Source organism: Adiantum capillus-veneris, chromosome 22 (assembly GCF_014529385.1).
Source record: "Adiantum capillus-veneris isolate H3 chromosome 22, ASM1452938v2, whole genome shotgun sequence".
Lineage (NCBI taxonomy): Eukaryota > Viridiplantae > Streptophyta > Polypodiopsida > Polypodiales > Pteridaceae > Adiantum > Adiantum capillus-veneris.
This window is the reverse complement of record NC_140952.1, coordinates 113,570,819-113,592,256: the sequence shown is the minus strand read 5'-3', so window position 1 is coordinate 113,592,256 and position 21,438 is coordinate 113,570,819.

The window sequence follows — 21,438 nt, the reverse complement described above, 5'->3', positions numbered from 1 at the left end:
GATTTAAATCACAAAGTGGTAGCACCAAACACTGGGAAATACTTGTCAGAGAGAGCCTGTAAAATTTCATCAGATTTGGCCCAGGTACTACGATTGCGATCGGTTTACCTCAGTGCCAGAACTGTACAAGATTTGACATGTGCCTTCCTGATAAGATTCTAAACAAGTTTGTCTAAAGCAACCACACCCAGAAACATCAAAAAACAAGAAAATCAGGCCACTTGGACAAAACCAGCTTGACAGACTCAGAAAGTGCAAAATCTTGGCTTTTAGTGATCCAAATTCAAAAGGACTTGGGGGATAGCCTTAAAACATTAGTGTCTACAAGCATGCCAAATTTGGTCTAATTTGGGCTCAGAAATACGATCGGGATCGGTGTACCTATGTCCCAGATTTTGACCAGATTTCATCTGTGGGATCCTCAGGTGTATACAAACATAAAAGTCTAAAGGACCTAGGGTCAAAAACCACAAAAAACTGATCAAAACCACTGAATACAGATCCGAGTAAAACACTGCTAAACTGGCATAGAAATTGACTTTCAGTAGACCAAAACACATCAAAACTGAGAAGAAACCATACAGAGGGATAGCCTGTACACAGGACAATCCCAAATAGCTTTCACTTCCCAAAAGAAACACCAAAATCAAGTCAAACTGATAAAATTGGGAAAACAGGCACTTCCAACCAAGAAATGGTAGAAACTTCACTTTTTTGAGTCCAAATTCAAAAAGATTTGGCAGGTAGTCTTAAAATAGGCTAGTGAACAAGCTGGTGAAGTTTCATCCAATTTGGGTTCCAAACTAGGATCGCGATCGGTGTACCTAAGTGCCAGATGTTGACCAGACTTTACCCACACATACACATAGGTTATATAAGATACCAGGAGTTTTAAAAATTCAAAAAATATCGCTAAAATAGCCAAAAACAACAGACAGTTAGGAAACCACTGCAGCAGACCAAGATCTAGTGAAAATATGACTTTTTCTTGTCCAAATTCAAAAAGATTTGGGGAGTAGACTGTACATATCATTCTCTACCATATCCACAAATTTCATCCAATTTGGGCTCCAAACTACGATCGCAATCGGTGTACTATAGTGACATTTTGAGTTGAGACTTGGTGAGTAGGTAGCTGATAACTAAACAAACAACTTTCTCAAAAGAACCAGGGTCAGAAAACCAAAAGACAGTTGTTAAATAAGGCAAACACTGATCACTGATCCTTGAGACCAAAATTTTGAGAAAATTCAAGTTTTTGTGATCCAAATGCAAAGTGGGTTTGGGAATAGACTAATCATACCCATGTCTATCAACTCCTAAAATTTCATGCAAAAAGGAGCTGGAACTACGATCGCGATCGGTGTACCCCAGTGACATTTTGGATTGAAAATTTTATGAGTAGGTAGCTGACATCTAGTGCAATATATTTTCCAAAAGGAGCAAGGTCAAAAAAGCAAAAGAAAGTGGTCAAAAGTCCCAGTTACTCAATCAAGCCAATAACCGCAAAACCACCTGGGATTTGGGTTTTCATTGGTCAAAACATCTCCAAATTCAAAAATACAAAGACACTTGGTATCAAGACATCAAGGGCTAGCTACTGTGCAAAAATCTTCCAAATCTGTGACATGGGGTTAACGATCTCGATCGGTGTACCTCTACATAGTGAGGGTATTTGACTTCATAAGTTTGTAGATCTACTTGAGTACATCGCAAATCTCAAGTTTGAGTGAAAAATACCCTCTGGAAGCCAAGGTACAAGCCAAAGTTCCTGTGTTCTGGTCCTGAGACTGTTTTGAGTGCTGTTTCAAGAGCAGTTCACCAAAAGTGCTCTAACTTTTGATAGACAACTCCAAATTGAGTCAGGTATAGCTAGGAAGAAAGATTGCGGGCAATAGCACACACCTAGACCTGAATTTTAGACCTGAGTTTTTGTTTTAGAGCTGAATTTTACTAGGTTTCCTAATTCCAAACTTTGAGGGTACCCAGAACCAATTTCCAGAGACCAAAAAAGTCACTTGGCTTAACCTTGGAAGGGATATCATTGAATTGGTTCCAACCGCTGGACAAAAATGCCTTCTCAAACGTTGAACAACTGTTGCAAGAATTTGTTGTGGAGTTCTCTAAAAGGGGAATCAAGCATAACACAGTGTCCCAAATCTATGCATTCAAGCAAAAAGAAGATGAGAGAGTGAAGGAAGCATCGCTACGCTTCAAACAATATATAGAGAGATGTCTGGAACGCGAGTTACCACAGGATGAAAGATTATCAATTCTCTTCATAGAAGGTTTGAAAAATGAAACTCTCAAGATAGATTTGCACTTAAAAGGATGTACTTCCTTTGAACAAGTCACGAGAGAAGCGTTATACCTAGTTGACAATTGTAAAGCCTATGGTGAGGAAATTGGTGATACAAAGATCACAATGGATAATGCTCCTTTAGCATTTGGTGAAACCAACACAAGGCAAGTGGTTATGTCTCAATTAATGACCAACCTAGATGAGCTAGCAGCGCAAGTAGCACAACGAATAAAATGGTGTGCCTTGGAGCAAAAATGGACCAATCATGAGATGAGTGAGTGCTACTATAATCAAATCTACACGAGGGAGGTACTATTAGGACATCAAATAGAAAAACAAATGCCATTACCAAATCATCCATTATTTCAAAATGGGGTTGTATCAAGGGCTTTACAAAGAGCTAAGGTATCACAACCTAGGCTAGGGCAAGAACCTATGAGAAAACTCTATTCATTGAATGAGGACACTCTGATGTTCATAGCCAATCAAGAGCGTAGACCAGAGACCATTCTAGCTAAGCAAGAACAACCATCAATTGTGCCACCAGTGACTCAACAAGATGGACCATGCTACAAGTGTGGAGGTAATCATTGGGCCAAGAATTGTTCTCGTGTAGAGATAATTGGATATTGTTTGGAGTGTGCCATTACACACGTTGTTCAAAATTGTCCAAAACACCCAAACAAACAGGGGAAACCAACAATGAATGTTGTGGGAGTGTTACCTTCTCCAAGTGGATCAGAGGCAAAACCCAAAATTCCTGTGAAGGTAGTGACTAGAGCACAAGCAAAAGAAAATGCTGAGGACCAAGCTAATGAGGAGAAAGATCAACAACCCAAACAAGGGGAAACAACTAGTGTGCCAGTGAGGACTGGGAGAAAATCTTGGAAAGCCAAAAGAGACAGAATTAAAGCAAAAACAATTACAAATCAAACTGCACTACAAATAGAATTACAAGAGACAAAGGAGCAGTTAAAACAAGAACGGGAAAACAAGACGGTGGTGAGCGATAAGAAACCAAGGAAGGCGTCTTCGAAGGATCTGTGTTGGTAGACAAAGTCCTAGAGCCTTTAGATGTTGCACTGGAAGCATATGAGGCTAGATTGAAACCCAACCAAACCTTAGAGCAACGAGGGATGAAATATCCTCATGCTGAGGTAGAGACTGAGAGGTTGAAAATGTGTAAGGAATTGGTAAAAACTGCACAGGCAATGATGGAGCATGAAGCACCAATTCCACCTTCAGAAAAAAAACCAAAAAGTGTTGGATTTGAAATGCCTAAGGCAAAGGTTGTTGAAACATAAACTCAAAGAAACATTGAGCTAGAATCACAAAAGGATGTGCAAGCAAAGACTGCAGCACAAGAAACCAACAACCTTGAAATTCAACTAGATGATCAAGTAGTGGCCAACACCACTAATGATGCAAGGTCAAGATCACAATTTATGGCACCTATCCCAGAGATAGATGAGCCATGGCCAAATGAATTGTGGGAAGCAATTAGAAGTGCAAAAGATGGAAGTGCAACTTTCCAATCTGCACCCATAACTGAGGTCAATACAGGGCATGAAGTCTATCAGGGAGACATTCGATCTCTAAATGGAGATGCAGGGATGGAAGTTTCAATTGAAATCAAACCAGATTCCTTGAAGACCTTACCCTCATACATAGGAGAACATGAGGCAGACTCAGAGACTAGAGTGGTGCCATCTCAGAGGAAAGCAATATCCAAGATGATGGATACAAGGAGTATGCAAGAGTTGATGTCAGCTCTAATACAGTGCACCGTTACTCTATCTGAACTGCTTAAGATTAGACCACATGTATGGGATGAAGTAGGCAACAATTTGGGGAAGATGGGATTAAAGATACCTCTTCAAGATCTACCCTCAAATGAACAATCAAACAAAACTCAACAAGAAAGTGCAAACACTAAACCTGTGCCAATAAACAAGGTGGGGGAATATTGCGAAGGAGAAGAAGGAAACACCACCTTACCTGTGGAATACAAAGGAGTTAAAACGTTGGCTATACTTGATAGTGGGGCTGGAGTAGCCATAGCCACAAAAGACCTTTGGGAAAAATGGGGTAGACCAGTGCTTAGGAAAACTAGAATGAAGCTGCAACTTGCAAATGGATACACGGAAAAAACTAGAATGAAGCTGCAACTTGCAGATGGATACACGAAAAAAACTCTGGGTATCTTATAGCAAATTATTGTGAATTCTTGTGGAATTGAATATGAACATACATTTGCAATAGTAGATTTTGGAAAAGGGAACAATTTTGATATCATTTTAGGAATACCTTTCATGCGTCAACTTAAGATGGTTCAAGATTGGGGCTACGACTATATCTACTTGAGACATAAAATCACCACAAAAATAAGCATAAAAGACCATAGCTGTAGAGAGGTGAATAGAACTCCTTTAGAAGAAATTGACTCTACTATAGTCAATGGGAAAGAGATACTTGCGTGGCTACAAACCAAACAAGAACTTTGGATGTGTGGTGCTTTGAAGTGTGGAAGCTCAGTGAAGGAGGATTGCATCCTAGAAAGATCAATGGACGATGAAGCTTACATACCGGAACCCTTTCCAGAGCAATTATTTGAGCCATTTGGATGGACTCAAATATTGGCAACCTTGGATGTATGTGTAAATGAGCTAACTCCAACCAAGTTTTGTAATGAAGAAGGCTACGACCTAGTTTCATGTTTTATGTTGAAAGTGTTGAAGGAAGCTAATGAAGTTTGTGAGAAGACCATATTAGGTATTTTGGTAAAAATCTCACATTATGGGAATCTCCAAATCGACCGAATTCATGTAATTTGGGAATTTTCCACTTAAAGTGGGAAAAATTGAGGTGTGTGGCTAGTAAATAAAGTGAAAATCTCATAGGATTGTGGTGTTGATAAACACCAAAAGTCAAGAGGATGTACAACACATGGATTTGAATAATAACTATAAATTACATAAAACAAAGGAAGATACAAAAAAGATTTTGTTTACAAATTGACTAGTATAGTCACAATAGAAGCTCCACATAATTCTACTCCACATTTGATACCATATCTGAACTTTGATCCAAGTGTGGCTGATGTGCACGAGTGAGGCCTTCTTTGGCTTTTAGAGCATGTCTTTCTGGAATCTTTATTCTAGAAAATGGTCCTTCTTTGTTGGGTCTCCAGGACCAAACAATTGCATCTATAGTTTCCCACACTTGTGGGTCCTTATAGTTGACAGCCCAATAACCCTTCCAACAATTACTGTAAGCTTGAGTATCTGTCATCCCACTTTTTCTCGCGCAAGGTGCCCAATATTGAATCAAGAGTTTTCTGTAGTTTGGTGATGTAGGCTCATTATCAATGTCAGATAAAGCCATTGCAAGCCACACTGGATAGATTTCTGTGTCACTCGGAACAAGCATAAGAAAGTCACCTTGGTGCACATCAGACATAGGGTCAAACTCTTCCCTTGGCCTATCTCGTTGAGGCCCACAAAAATGATCATTCAACTCTTCAAGGCCTAGGAATCTTTCTGCTCCTTGTTGCAAATTCATTGTAGTGCTTTGTAGATGAGAATATTCTTGAGTTTTTGGCCAAAACATTTCATACAAGACTCCCTCTGATATGATTGCTTTTCCAATCTCTTCAATTACCTTACTCCAATAATCTATCACGGGTCTATAATATCGCGGAATACTTGAACCATTCCCTAAATTTTTCCAAAATTTTATATAGTTCTTTAGCCCCAAAATGACTTCTTCGTGGGCCTTGACATACTCCGCCATTTGTACTAGAGGTGGATCTCCATGTGGTAACATTGGCTTGCCTTCTGTGTCTGTTTTCCAAAGGCGAATACTTCCACTCCAACTTGATACACCTACATGTGCCTTATATTGCATCATTGGTGTCTCATCTTGCATAAAGAACCTGAACTGAAGCGGTTTGGAATGTCCAACAAGTATGTCTTGTCCATCACAAAGATAGCCATCACAATATTGCTTGAAATCAAGGATCTTTGTGAGAAAAAATGGATCTGGAGATGAAGATGAGTTGTTTCGTAATGTATCCATCAAATGTGGCAAAGTATAGGTTTGTGTAACTCTCAACTTCTCTGAAAACCTACTAAACATGGCGTCTATGTCCTCATGTGTATGCCCAACCATTAAAAATCCCAGCTGGATGGTTTTGAAAACACCCCTTGCAACAAGCATTGACAAATAGGCAAATAAGTATCGATTTTTGTTTTCCCCTGCACAATTATCCAATTGTAGCAACAAGTTCTCTGGCAATCTGCGAAATGTTGACCCCAATTCCTCTTCTGCAATTTCTGACGACTGCACAATGGGCTCTTTTCCATCACTCAAGTTATGGTAGTCCAAAGCATCCTTGAGTTCAAAGCATGTAGTAGTGAAATATTGCTCCTTGGAAGTCCATTTGTTACTAGATCACCAAGAGGATGCTTATCTATCCTCTCGAGGTTATGTAAACAATTAGCAATTGAGCCAATTGTAAGATTTGGATCAGCTGGCCACAAACCATTCAAGACAAAGTGTCCGTAATGACCTTCTCCATGTCCATGAGTGATCATGCCAATCAATGCCACCTGCAGATTATATCCTGAATCCACACCCTTGGGAACAATGCGTAATCTAGGAATGGCAGTCTTCTTTTGATCCATCTTATCATGGATTATGCATACATATTTTTGTGGTTGAGTTTCTGAATACGTGCGCCATGCATAATATAGGCTTCTGCAACTCTTTTGTTGTGCCATGTGAACTTCTCTCTCCCTCAAGAGAAGAGCTCTCTCTTCAAGAGAAGGTTTAGCTTCTAACCTTGCCTTGATTGAGCTACAAATATTGCACTTAGAGAACTCACTCGTCTTTGTTAAAGTGACATGTGGGTACTCTTTGTTCCAAATTCTACCAAAAGAAGATTGGGATAGCTTCTTCTCATAGCCCATTTGGTCAAGTGTCGTGTTGATTTCACATAAAATATCCACTTGTTTGTATGTTGATGGAATCACCAATTGAGTCTCTCTTGAGCCATCTAGCAGTGTTCTACTTCTATGTGGCATTTTCTCAGAGTTATTTTCCACAAACTCGTTTAGTAGTGCTCTTGCTAAACTAGTATGTTGAAGTCCCCTTCTCAATGTACATGTGTTCCCATGTACATATTGGCGCACACCATTTTCAAAGTTCTCCTTGTATCGATAAAATGATGTCTTTGGTATTCCATGTAGCTCATACCATGCTCTACAACAAACAATAGAGCCATTTAGCCTGAATTGGTATCGTGACTTCTCATCTTTCTGATAACATATAGAAAGAACATCATAAACATAATTAGTGCGTGATTTTTGAGACTCTCCCCAAAATTGTTGTCGTAACCTTGTCACCATATCACGATCTGCAAATTGGCAGCATTTTTGTGCACAACAATCAATGCATGATACCCTTTGAATTGATTTGTTTGAAAGGTAAAAAGTCGAAGCTGGTGCTGCTTTTGATTTTTGAGTCCTGTTCATGAAAGTGTATCGTCTCTTCCTTGACAACTGGACAACATTACTCCCATCAAGTTTTTTTCCAACATTGCCATCGTTGGATACATCCTCATATGTAGCATGCATGCCATCAACAGGAACAAAGCGTTGTAATGGGCTCCCATTCAACATTGTTGTCTGCTTGATGGGCCACTTTAGCAAAGTGATGCTACCCACTTCAACCACATCATGAATGCTTGCATTTTCTCTTTCAATACCCACACCCACACAATCAGGACCAAGTTCCTGAAAGTTGACATAATCATGTGGAAATACATATAAGATGGTCCCTTCATTCATGGTTTGCATCATTGTGTCATCTTTTAAAAGGACCCTCTGATTTCTCCAAGACTCTCGAATCATTGCTTCAAATTCTGGGCTTGTCATAGGTATTGCATCTGTAACTAGAGGATCAGAATGATCATGTTCTTCATCACCATTGTAGCTTTCGTGTGGATCAATTAAGTTCCCATTTAATACAAAAGATTGCAAAAGAAGCTTTGACCATCGAACAGCACTCCATAATGAGCCTTGGAGAGATGAAGTATCCATTGTAGGAAAAGGTAGGACCACATCCTTCAAGCATTCCTCCACTAGTATGGAGACATTTCCCAGCCCTATCTTTGTACCACCACAAGTGGAATATGGATCTGTTCTACACACACAACCAATACCAACGATTTCATTGTCAAGTATCATATGTACTTTCTCCCCAGATTCGAAGTCCATCCTGTAAGTAAAAAGATTACATTGTTAAATCCATAGTTATAGAAAAATACTCTTCAAACCAAAAATCATGCTACAACATGAAAAAGGTTTGCATAGGTTGGACAAGTGGTGAACCTTGAGACCAAATCCTCCTTGCTATATTAATGGAAGCAAGGTTGGACCCTCATCATTAATGAAGCAAGGGTTGGAACAAGTGGTGGACCTTGAAACCAAAGCCGCTTTGCTATATGAGAGCATAGGTTGGGACAAGTGGTGGATCCTAGTTGTAATACCCACTTGCCACCTATCAACTCACTATAGGAGATGCTTTCCAATGTCCAAGTATCCTTGAGTCTTTCAAGGTTGAACCACGTGGTGGACCTTGAAACAAACATTCCCCTTTCTATATCAGAGCATACTTGGACAAGTGGTGGAACCTAGTTATAATGCCCAATATCCAAGTGAATGAAAATACCTTAGGACTTTGTACCTTGCTTGCCATTGTTTACGTAGCCCTCATTTCTTTAATGGAAGTAAGGTTGGACAAGTGGTGGACTTGAAACCAAAGCCTCCTTGCTATATAAGAGCTTAGGGTTGGGGACTAGTTGTAATTACCCACTGCACTATCAACTTCTTTAAGACTATGCTTTCCCAATTGGCCAAGTATCCCTGAGTCTTTCAAGGTTGAACACGTGGTGGACTTGAACAAAATCCCCTTTCTATATTAGAAAGGTTGAACACAGTGGTGGACCTTTAAACGAAAATCCCCTTTCTTTATCAGAGCATAGCTTGGACAATGTGGTGGAACCTAGGTTATACCTGCCAATATCCAAGGTGAAAACCTTAGAACCTTGCTACCTTGCTTGCCAATGTTTACGTAGCCCTCATTTCTTTAATGGGAAGCAAGGTTGGACAAGTGGTGGACCTTGAAACCAAAGCCTCTTTGCTATATGAGAGATAGGTTGGACTAGTTGTAATACCCAATGCCACCTATCAACTACTATAGGACTATGCTTCCAATGTCCAAGATTCCCTTGAGTTTGCCAAGGTTGAACTGTGGTGGACCTTGAAACCAAAATCCCCTTTCTATATTAGGAAGGTTGAACCATGGTGGACCTTGAAACGAAAATCCCTTTCTTTATCAGAGCATAGCTTGGACAAGTGTGTGGACCTAGTTATAATGCCCAATATCCAAGGTGAAACACCTTAGGACTTTGCTACCTTGCTTGCCAATGTTTACGTAGCCCCTCATTTCTTTAATGGAAGCAAGGTTGGACAAGTGGTGGACCTTGAAACAAAGCCTCTTTGCTATATGAGAGCATAGGTTGGACCTAGTTGTAATACCCACTGCCACCTATCAATACTATAGGACTATGCTTTCCAATGTCAAGTATCCCTTGAGTCTTTCAAGGTTGAACACGTGGTGGACCTTGAAACCAAAATTCCCCTTTCTATATTAGAAAGGTTGAACACATGGTGGACCTTGAAACGAAAATCCCCTTTCTTTATCAGAGCATAGCTTGGACAAGTGGTGGACCTAGTTATAATGCCCAATATCCAAGGTGAAACACCTTAGGACCTTGCTACCTTGCTTGCCAATGTTTACGTAGCCCCTCATTTCTTTAATGGAAGCAAGGTTGGACAAGTGGTGGACCTTGAAAGCAAAGCCTCTTTGCTATATGAGAGCATAGGTTGGACCTTATATAGTTGTAATACCACTGCCACCTATCAACTACTATAGGACTATGCTTTCCAATGTCCAAGTATCCCTTGAGTCTTGCAAGGTTGAACACGTGGTGGACCTTGAAACCAAAATCCCCTTTCCTATCAGAGCATAGCTTGGACAAGTGGTGGACCTAGTTATAAGCCCCTCCTTTCTTTAATGGAAGAAAGGTTGGAAAAGTGGTGAATCTTGAAACCCAAACCCTTTGGCTATATATAGAGGATATTTGGACAAGTGGTGGGCTTAGTTGTAGTATCCAATGTCCAAGGTCCAAGGTGAACTATGTAAAGACCTTACTTCCAAAAACAGAGTCGTACAAGTGGTTCTCCTTGAAACCAAAACCTCCTTAGTGTATTAGAACATAGCTTGGAGAAGTGGTGGACTTAGTTGTAATGGTGAATGTCCAAAGCAAACTATTATAGGACCTTGCTTCCCAAATCAAGTTTGGACAAGTGGTGGATCTTGAAACCAAAACCCCCTTACTCTATTAGAGCATAGCTTAGATAAGTGGTGGACCTAGCTGCCATGGAAAATGTTCAATCTGAACTGCTGCAAGACCTTGCTATTAAATGTCTAAGTAGAGCTAGCTTCTTAATGGAATCAAGGTTGGGAAAGTGGTGCATCTTGAAACCAAAAGCCCTTTATTGTATTAGAGCATAGCTTGGACAAGTGAGGGACCTAGTTTTAATGTGTGATGTCCAAAGAAAAGTATTACAAGACCTTGCTTTCCAATATTTGAATTGGTCAAGATGGTTAAAACTAAGTATAAAAAACTTTGACCCATTTTCTTCTCGAATTGCCAAAAAGCTAGTTTTAGACACCCCTAAATGAAAATGGTTTAGGTGGCCTTAAACAATGTTTTTTCAAAGACTTGAACAAAAGGGTTGTCGAAGAGTAATGAAATTTATGTGGCTTGAAGTGCCTGAGTATGTGAAAACAAGCCTAGGTTTTCCACGAGGCAAAAGGTGACATAATAAGAACATTGGAAAGTTAGGATTGACCAATGTGGCTAAACTTTGCAAGTGAAGTGGTGGCCCAAGTTTTGTGCACAGTGTGCACTTGGTCCTATATGTGTTGACCACTTTGCTAAATCTAGGACCATAAGCCAAACCTTTGCACCTTAAATATAGTATGGGACATAATCTAGAAACTTGCTATAGTAATAGTAGTATAGCTAATATGTTAATAATTGTATATATTTTAAGTAAGTGCTAAAATAATTTATTTTATGTTCAAAATTTCACTAATGAAGAATGTTCCCATTTACACTCCAGATGCGGGGTCTTAGGGCAATGCCACAATGGGGTGACAAGGCAGCGCTTCCACGTGAGGTTTTGGATAGCGCTCTTGATGGGGATGTGGAATATATAGCGCTCTCCAGATGGCGGGGCTTTGGAGGGGTTGATTTTGGGATATTGTTCTGGGCGGGGTCCCCCAGGGCCAAAGATTTGAGTTATGCATGTTGTTCCACATATTTTCACAATCAACCATGATTTCTTTAATTTTGGCCGTGTGAATTGGTTAATTTTTTATATTGCTTTTGTTTTTTTTATCCTATGATAAAACATGGACTTGTAGCATACGTGGCATTCTAATAAACCCTATCAAGATTAGGCACACAGAGAGCGCACGAGCAAACGCACACAGAGAAAGCAGGCGAGCAGCAAAACACAGAAAGCGCACACGGATCGCACACAGTTGGAGTATACGCGCGCGTAGAAGGAGCAAGCTCGGCATCGTACACAACACACAGTGGAGTGCACTCAGGATTGAAAGTTCGCGCACAAGAACAAAGAAACAGCAGCGTACACAACGCTTTCCCTCCAGAAGGGCAGGATCGGGCAGTCTTCTCAGGAGACAATGTGCACACCTCACGAATAGAGAAAAAACCAGGTATTTTCTCTCTCTCTCACTCTCTGTCTTTCTCCATATAGAGAAGATGTTCTCCTGTAACTCTTCTTGCACCACACACTCTCTCGTCAAAAGACAAGATACATAGTTTAAAAGTATCCCCGCACACATACACATATTCCCACACATCGTCTTCCTCTCTTCCACATACATAACCCCAGTGAAATCTGTTATCTTGCTGTCTCTCTCTTGAAATACATGCACATAATTCCACACATCGTCTTCCTCACTTCCACATACATAACCACAATGAAATCATATATCTTGTTGTCTCTCTCTTGAAAATACTGTGCACATATTCCCATACATCGTCTTTCCTCTCTCTTCCACATACATAAACACAGTGAAATCTGTTATCTTTCCTCTCTCCTCTCTCTAAAAAACAGTTTCTTATCTCTCTCTCCTCTCTCTATCTATCTATCTCTGTATTTGCTATCTCTCTCTTGAAAATACATGCTCATGTTTGTGGCGTCTGTGTTATCTATGTGTATGTATGTATATTTGTGTTATTTCATTGTAATACTCATACATAATGCAGATACACAATTACACTTAATTAAATATGCACACATAGTATATATACATACATAAATATCACAAATAACTAACACATTGTTAATACTAGTAAAATTGAATGAAGACTTACTTGCGTGATCTGTTAAAGTCGATTCTTTGTAGCGAGTTCTGGATGTATGCTGAGCTGATTTTCCTCTAATCCATTTGTAATATGATTGTAACTTCTGTTTCTCAAAATAGTAGTGTTGTTTAGTGAACACCCTAATGGACATAAATGTTTAAACTAGGACATGTAGACCAAAAATACTGTATTTCTTGGATGAAATATATAACACTTTTTGGTGACCCTTACCACAAGTGGTGGACCTTGAGACCAGTGGACTATAAGGACCTCCAAACAATACCTTGTACACTCAATCCTTCTTGGTATCTAGGTTGGACAAGTGTGGATCCTTGTCAAATTCTCTAAACCCTCTCTCTAACATGGTGACATAATTTAGGTGTGATAAATTCATATCTATGCAAACTAATATCGTTTAAGGCTTGTAATTTGAATTTGTTTGAATTTATGTACAATATAATGATTGAGTTTGCATATTTGAATTTAGGTGGTATAATGATATCTTTTTGTGGTAAAACTTGAATTTAAAATCAATTTGCCGTGGAATATTTTAAATTTAAGTAGTAAAATTTAAATTTTTATAAAAAGTTTGAATTTTAAATTTGGGCGGGATAGTTTGTAAAATTTAGGCGGATAATTTAAGATTTGGGAGGGATATTTTAATTTAAGGCGGGAAGGTTTTGAATTTATAGCGAGATCTCCTCTTACATAAGAGAGTATAGGTTGGACAAGTGGTGGACCTTCAAGCTAGAGCATCCATGCTACTGGACATGATAGGTAGGGAATCTAGTTGAATATTGTATGTATATAATATTATGTAATAGATCTAGCTTGGACAATGGTGGACCTTGGAACAAAAACCCCATGTAAAACATATCATGCACATTCCAAGTGCAAAAAAAATAATCATTTAGAATATAGCCTTATAGTTGGACAAGTGGTGGACCTTAACACCCAGATATTCTTCATATAATGACATAGAGCATGGAAAACTGGTGAATCTTGAGACCAAACCATGCTACTAGCGATAATAGCTTGGACAAGTGGTGGACCTTGAAAGTAAACCCCCCATCTACGAAATATCGTGGGTTTAAGTATTTCGATGGAGCCTAGCATCTTGGAGAACATCGTGCATCTTGCTTCTCTTCATTTTCAATGGAGCCTATCTGGACAAATGGTGGATCTTTCTCTCCATGTTTCAATGGACCTAGCTTGGACAAGTGGTGGACCTTTGCTTCTCTCTATTATTCAATAGAGTTAGCTTGGACAAGTGGTGGACCTTGGAACCAAACCCCCATTTAAAACCTATCATGGTCACTCCAAGGGTGAGAAAGAATAACTTTAAGATATAGCCTTATAGGTTGGACAAGTGGTGGACCATAACACCCTAATATTCTTAATATAATGACATAGAGTGAAAAAGTGGTGAATCTTGAACAAAACCACTCTGCTACTAGCACTAATAGCTTGGACAAGTGGTGGACCCCTTGAATGTAAACCCCCCCCATGTTTCAATAGAGTTAGCTCGACAAATGGTGGAGCATCCTTCTCTCCATGTTTCAATGGACCCTAGCTTGGACAAGTGTGGACCTTTGTTTCTCTCTATTTCAATAGATGAGTTAGCTTGGACAAGTGGTGGACCTTGGAACCAAACCTCCCCATGTAAAAACATATCATGGTCACTCCAAGTAGTAAGATAAGATAAACCTTTAAAGTGTAGCATTATAGGTTGGAAATGTGGTGGACCTTAACACCCACATATTCTTATTTAATGACATTAGAGCTGGAAATGTGGTGTGAATCTTTGACCAAACCACTCAGGCTACTAGCAATATTTGCTTGGACAAGTGGTGGACCTTATGACTTGTAAACCCCTCTATACGCAATATCGTGGGTGGGTTTAATGTTTTCGATGGAGCCTAGCATCTTGGAGACATTGGTGCACCTTGATTCTCCTCATGTTTCAATGGAGCCTACCTTGCACAAATGGTTGGAGCGTCCTTCTCTCCATGTTTCAATGGACCCTAGCTTAGAACAAGGAGGTGGACCTTTGCTTCTCTCTATGTTTCAATAGAGTTAGCTTGGACAAGTGGTGAACTTGGAACCAAACCCCCATGTAAAAACTATCATGGTCACTCCAAGTAGTAAGAAAGAATAACTTTAAGATGTAGCCTTATAGGTTGGACAAGTGGTGGACCTTAACACCCAATATTCTTATATAAAAGTGGTGAATCTTGAGACCAAACCACTCAGGCTACTAGCAATAATAGCTTGGACAAGTGGTGGACCTTGAATGTAAACCCCTCATCTACGAAATATCGTGGGGTTTAATGTATTTCGATGGAGCTAGCATCTTGGAGACATGGTGCAGCTTGCTTCTCGTCATGTTTCAATGGAGCCTATCTTGGACAAATGGTGGAGCATCCTTCTCTCCATGTTTCAATGGACCCTAGCTTGACAAGTGGTGGACCTTTGTTCTCTCTATGTTTCAATAGAGTTAGCTTGGACAAGTGGTGGACCTTGGAACCAAACCCCATGTAAAAACCTATCATGGTCACTCCAAGTGGTAATAAAGAATAACCTTAAAGATGTAGCCTTATAGGTTGGACAAGTGGTGGACCTTAACACGCGCATATTCTTAATATAATGACATAGAGTGGAAAAGTGGTGACTCTTGAGACAAACCACTCAGGCTACTAGCAATAATAGCTTGGACAAGTGGTGGACCTTGAATGTACACCCCTCATCTACGACATATCGTGGGTTTAATGTTTTTCAATGGAGCTTAGCATCTTGGAGACATGGTGCACCTTGCTTCTCTCATGTTTGAATGGAGCCTACCTTGGACAAATGGTGGAGCATCCTTCTCTCCATGTTTCAATGGACCCTAGCTTAGACAAGGGTGGACCTTTGCTTCTCTCTATGTTTCAATAGAGTTAGCTTGGACAAGTGGTGGACCTTGGAACCAAACCCCCATGTAAAACCTATCATGGTCACTCCAAGTAGTAAGAAAGAATAACCTTTAAGATGTAGCCTTATAGGTTGGACAAGTGGTGGACCTTAACACCCCACATATTCTTAATAAAAGTGGTGAATCTTGAGACCAAACCACTCAGGCTACTAGCATAATAGCTTGGACAAGTGGTGGACCTTGAATGTAAACCCCTCATCTACGAAATATCGTGGGTTTAATGTATTTTCGATGGAGCCTAGCATCTTGGAGACATGGTGCAGCTTGCTTCTCGTCAGTTTCAATGGAGCCTATCTTGGACAAATGGTGGAGCATCCTTCTCTCCATGTTTCAATGGACCCTAGCTTGGACAAGTGGTGGACCTTTGTTTCTCTCTATGTTTCAATAGAGTTAGCTTGGACAAGTGGTGGACCTTGGAAACCAAACCCCATGTAAAACCTATCATGGTCACTCCAAGTGGTAATAAAGAATAACCTTAAAGATGTAGCCTTATAGGTTGGACAAGTGGTGGACCTTAACACGCGCATATTCTTAATATAATGAATAGAGTGGAAAAGTGGTGAATCTTGAGACCAAACCACTCAGGCTACTAGCAATAATAGCTTGGACAAGTGGTGGACCTTGAATGTACACCCCTCATCTACGACATATCGTGGGTTTAATGTTTTTCAATGGAGCTTAGCATCTTGGAGACATGGTGCACCTTGCTTCTCCTCATGTTTGAATGGAGCCTACCTTGGACAAATGGTGGAGCATCCTTCTCTCCATGTTTCAATGGACCCTAGCTTAGACAAGGGGTGGACCTTTGCTTCTCTCTATGTTTCAATAGAGTTAGCTTGGACAAGTGGTGGACTTTGGAACCAAACCCCCATGTAAAACCTATCATGGTCACTCCAAGTAGTAAGAAAGAATAACCTTTAAGATGTAGCCTTATAGGTTGGACAAGTGGTGGACCTTAACACCCACATATTCTTAATAAAAGTGGTGAATCTTGAGACCAAACCACTCAGGCTACTAGCAATAATAGCTTGGACAAGTGGTGGACCTTGAATGTAAACCCTCATCTACGAAATATCGTGGGTTTAATGTATTTCGATGGAGCCTAGCATCTTGGAGACATGGTGCAGCTTGCTTCTCGTCATGTTTCAATGGATCCTATCTTGGACAAATGGTGGAGCATCCTTCTCTCCATGTTTCAATGGACCCTAGCTTGGACAAGTGGTGGACCTTTGTTTCTCTCTATGTTTCAATAGAGTTAGCTTGGACAAGTGGTGGACCTTGGAACCAAACCCCCATGTAAAACCTATCATGGTCACTCCAAGTGGTAATAAAGAATAACCTTTAAGATGTAGCCTTATAGGTTGGACAAGTGGTGGACCTTAACACGCGCATATTCTTAATATAATGACATAGAGTGGAAAAGTGGTGAATCTTGAGACCAAACCACTCAGGCTACTAGCAATAATAGCTTGGACAAGTGTGGACCTTGAATGTAAACCCTCATCTACGACATATCGTGGGTTTAATGTTTTCGATGGAGCCTAGCATCTTGGAGACATGGTGCACCTTGCTTCTCCTCATGTTTCAATGGAGCCACCTTGGACAAATGGTGGAGCATCCTTCTCTCCATGTTTCAATGGACCCTAGCTTAGACAAGGGGTGGACCTTTGCTTCTCTCTATGTTTCAATAGAGTTAGCTTGGACAAGTGGTGGACCTTGGAACCAAACCCCCATGTAAAACCTATCATGGTCACTCCAAGTAGTAAGAAAGAATAACCTTTAAGATGTAGCCTTATAGGTGGACAAGTGGTGGACCTTAACACCCACATATTCTAATAAAAGTGGTGAATCTTGAGACCAAACCACTCAGGCTACTAGCAATAATAGCTTGGACAAGTGGTGGACCTTGAATGTAAACCCCTCATCTACGAAATATCGTGGGTTTAATGTATTTCGATGGAGCCTAGCATCTTGGAGACATGGTGCAGCTTGCTTCTCGTCATGTTTCAATGGAGCCTATCTTGGACAAATGGTGGAGCATCCTTCTCTCCATGTTTCAATGGACCCTAGCTTGGACAAGTGGTGGACCTTTGTTTCTCTCTATGTTTCAATAGAGTTAGCTTGGACAAGTGGTGGACCTTGGAACCAAACCCCCATGTAAAACCTATCATGGTCACTCCAAGTGGTAATAAAGAATAACCTTTAAGATGTAGCCTTATAGGTTGGACAAGTGGTGGACCTTAACACGCGCATATTTTAATATAATGACATAGAGTGGAAAATGGTGAATCTTGAGACCAAACCACTCAGGCTACTACCAATAATAGCTTGGACAAGTGTTGGACCTTGAATGTAACCCCTCATCTACGACATATCGTGGGTTTAATGTTTTTCGATGGAGCCTAGCATCTTGGAGACATGGTGCACCTTGATTCTCCTCATGTTTCAATGGAGCCTACCTTGGACAAATGGTGGAGCATCCTTCTCTCCATGTTTCAATGGACCCTAGCTTAGACAAGGGGTGGACCTTTGCTTCTCTCTATGTTTCAATAGAGTTAGCTTGGACAAGTGGTGGACCTTGGAACCAAACCCCCATGTAAAACCTATCATGGTCACTCCAAGTAGTAAGAAAGAATAACCTTTAAGATGTAGCCTTATAGGTTGGACAAGTGGTGGACCTTAACACCCACATATTCTTAATAAAAGTGGTGAATCTTGAGACCAAACCACTCACGCTACTAGCAATAATAGCTAGGGATAACCATTAAGATATAGTCTTTCAAGGGGTGAGAAAGAATAACCATTAAGATATAGTCTTATAGGTTGGACAAGTGGTGGACCTTAACACCCAAATATTCTTAATATAATGATAGAGAGTGGAAAAGTGGTGAATCTTGAGAGCAAACCACTCATGCTACTAGCGATAATAGGTTGGACAAATTGTTGATCTTGAATGTAAACTCCCCATGTACAAAATAACGTGGGTTTAAGGTATTTCGATGGAGTCTAGAATCTTGGAGATATGGTGCAGCTTGCTTCTCTTCATGTTTCAATGGAGTCTATCTTGGACAAATGGTGGAGCATCCTTCTCTCCATGTTTCAATAGACCCTAGCTTAGACAAGTGGTGGACCTTTGCTTCTCTCTATGTTTGAATAGAGTTAGCTTGGACAAGTGGTGGACCTTGGAACCAAACCCCCATGTAAAACCTTTCATGGTCACTCCAAGTGGTCAGAAAGAATAACCATTAAGATATAGTCTTATAGGTTGGACAAGTGGTGGACCTTAATACCCAAATATTCTTAATATAATACACAGAGTGAAAAAGTGGTGAATCTTGAGACCAAACCCCTCATGCTACTAGCGTTAATAGGTTGGACAACTGGTGGACCTTGAATGTAAACCTTCCATGTTTCAATAGAGTTAGCTTCGACAAATGGTGGAGCATCCTTCTCTCCATGTTTCAATGGAGCCTAGCTTGGACAAGTGGTGGACCTTTTGCTTCTCTCTATGAGAAGAATAAAGTTAGCTTGGATAAGTGGTGGACCTTGGAACTAAACCCCTATGTAAAACATATCATGGACATTTCAAGTGGTGAGAAAGAATACCCTTTAAGATATACGCTTATAGGTTGGACAAGTGGTCGACCTTAACACCTAGATCTTCTTTATATAATGACATAGAGTGGAAAAGTGGTGAATCTTGAGACCAAACCACTCATGCTACTAGGGATAATAGCTTGGAAAAGTGACTGACCTTGACGTTAAACCCCACATGTAAACAATATCGTGGGTTTAAGGTATTTCAATGGATGCTAGAATCTTGGAGACATGGTGCAACTTGCTTCTTTTCATGTTTCAATGAAGCCTATCTTCCACCAATGGGGATCATCCTTCTCTAAATGTCTCAGTGGAGCCTAGCTTGGACAAGTGGTGGACCTTTGCTTCTCTCTATGTTTCCATAGAGTTAGCTTGGACAAGTGGTGGACCTTGAAACCAAACCCCCATGTAAAACATATCATGGTCATTCCAAGTGGTGAGAAATAATACCCTTTAAGATCTAGCCTTATAGGTTGGACAAGTGGTCGACCTTAGAACCTAGATCTTCATAATATAACGACATAGAGTGGAAAAGTGGTAAATCTTGAGACCCAACCACTAGTGCTACTAGGGATAATAGCTTGGAAAAGTGACTGACCTTGACGTTAAACCCCACATGTAAACAATATCGTGGGTTTAAGGTATTTCAATGGATCCTAGAATCTTGGAGACATGGTGCAGATTGCTTCCCTTCATGTTTCAATGGAGCCTATCTTGGACAAATGGTGGAGCATCCTTCTCTCCATGCTTCAATGGAGCCTAGCTTGGACAAGTGGTGGACCTTTGCTTCTCTCTATGTTTCAATAGAGTTAGCTTGGACAAGTGGTGGGCCTTGGAACCAAACTCCCATGTAAAACCTATCTTGGTAACTCCAAGTGGTGAGAAAGAATAAAGTTTAAGATATGGCCTTATAGGTTGGACAAGTGGTGGACCTTAGCACCCATATATTCTTAATAGAATGACATAGAGTGGAAAAATGGTGAATCTTGAGACCAAACCACTCATGCTACTAGAGATAATAGGTTGGACAAGTGGTGGACCTTGAATGTAAACCCCCATGTACAAAATATCATGGGTTTTGAGGTATTTCAATGGAGCCTAGCATCTTGGAGACATGGTGTAGCTTGCTTCTCTTCATGTTTCAATGGAGTGTATCTTGGACAAATGGTGGAGCATCCTTCTCTCCATGTTTCAATGGACCCTAGCTTGGACAAGTGGTGGACCTTTGATTCTCTCTATGTTTCAATAGAGTTAGCTTGGACAAGTGGTGGACCTTGAAACAAAACCCCCATGTAAAACCTATGCTGGTCACTCCAAGTGGTGAGAAAGAATAACCCTTAAGATATAGCCTTATAGGTTGGACAAGTGGTGGACCTTAACACCCAAATATTCTTAATATAATGACAGAGTGAAAAAGTGGTGAATCTTGAGACCAAACCACTCATGCTACTAGCGTTAATAGGTTGGACAAGTGGTGGACCTTGAATGTAAACCCCCCATGTTTCAATAGAGTTAGCTTCGACAAATGGTAGAGGATCCTTCTCTCCATGTTTCAATGGAGCCTAGCTTGGACAAGTGGTGGACCTTTGTTTCTCTCTATGTTTCAATAGAGTTAGCTTGGAGAGGTGGTGGACCTTGGAGCCAAACCCCCATGTAAAACATATCATGGACATTTCAAGTGGTGAGAAAGAATACCCTTTAAGATATACCCTTATAGGTTGGACAAGTGGTCGACCTTAACACCCAGATCTTCTTAACGTAATGACATAGAGTGGAAAAGTGGTGAATCTTGAGACCAAACCACTCATGCTACTAGAGATAATAGGTTGGACAAGTGGTGGACCTTGAATGTAAACTCCCCATGTACAAAATATCATGGGTTTAAGGTATTTCAATGGATCTTAGCATCTTGGAGACATGGTGCAGCTTGCTTCTCTTCATGTTTCAATGGAGCCTATCTTGGACAAATGGTGGAGCATCCTTCTCTCCATGTTTCAATGGACCCTAGCTTAGACAAGTGGTGGACCTTTGCTTCTCTCT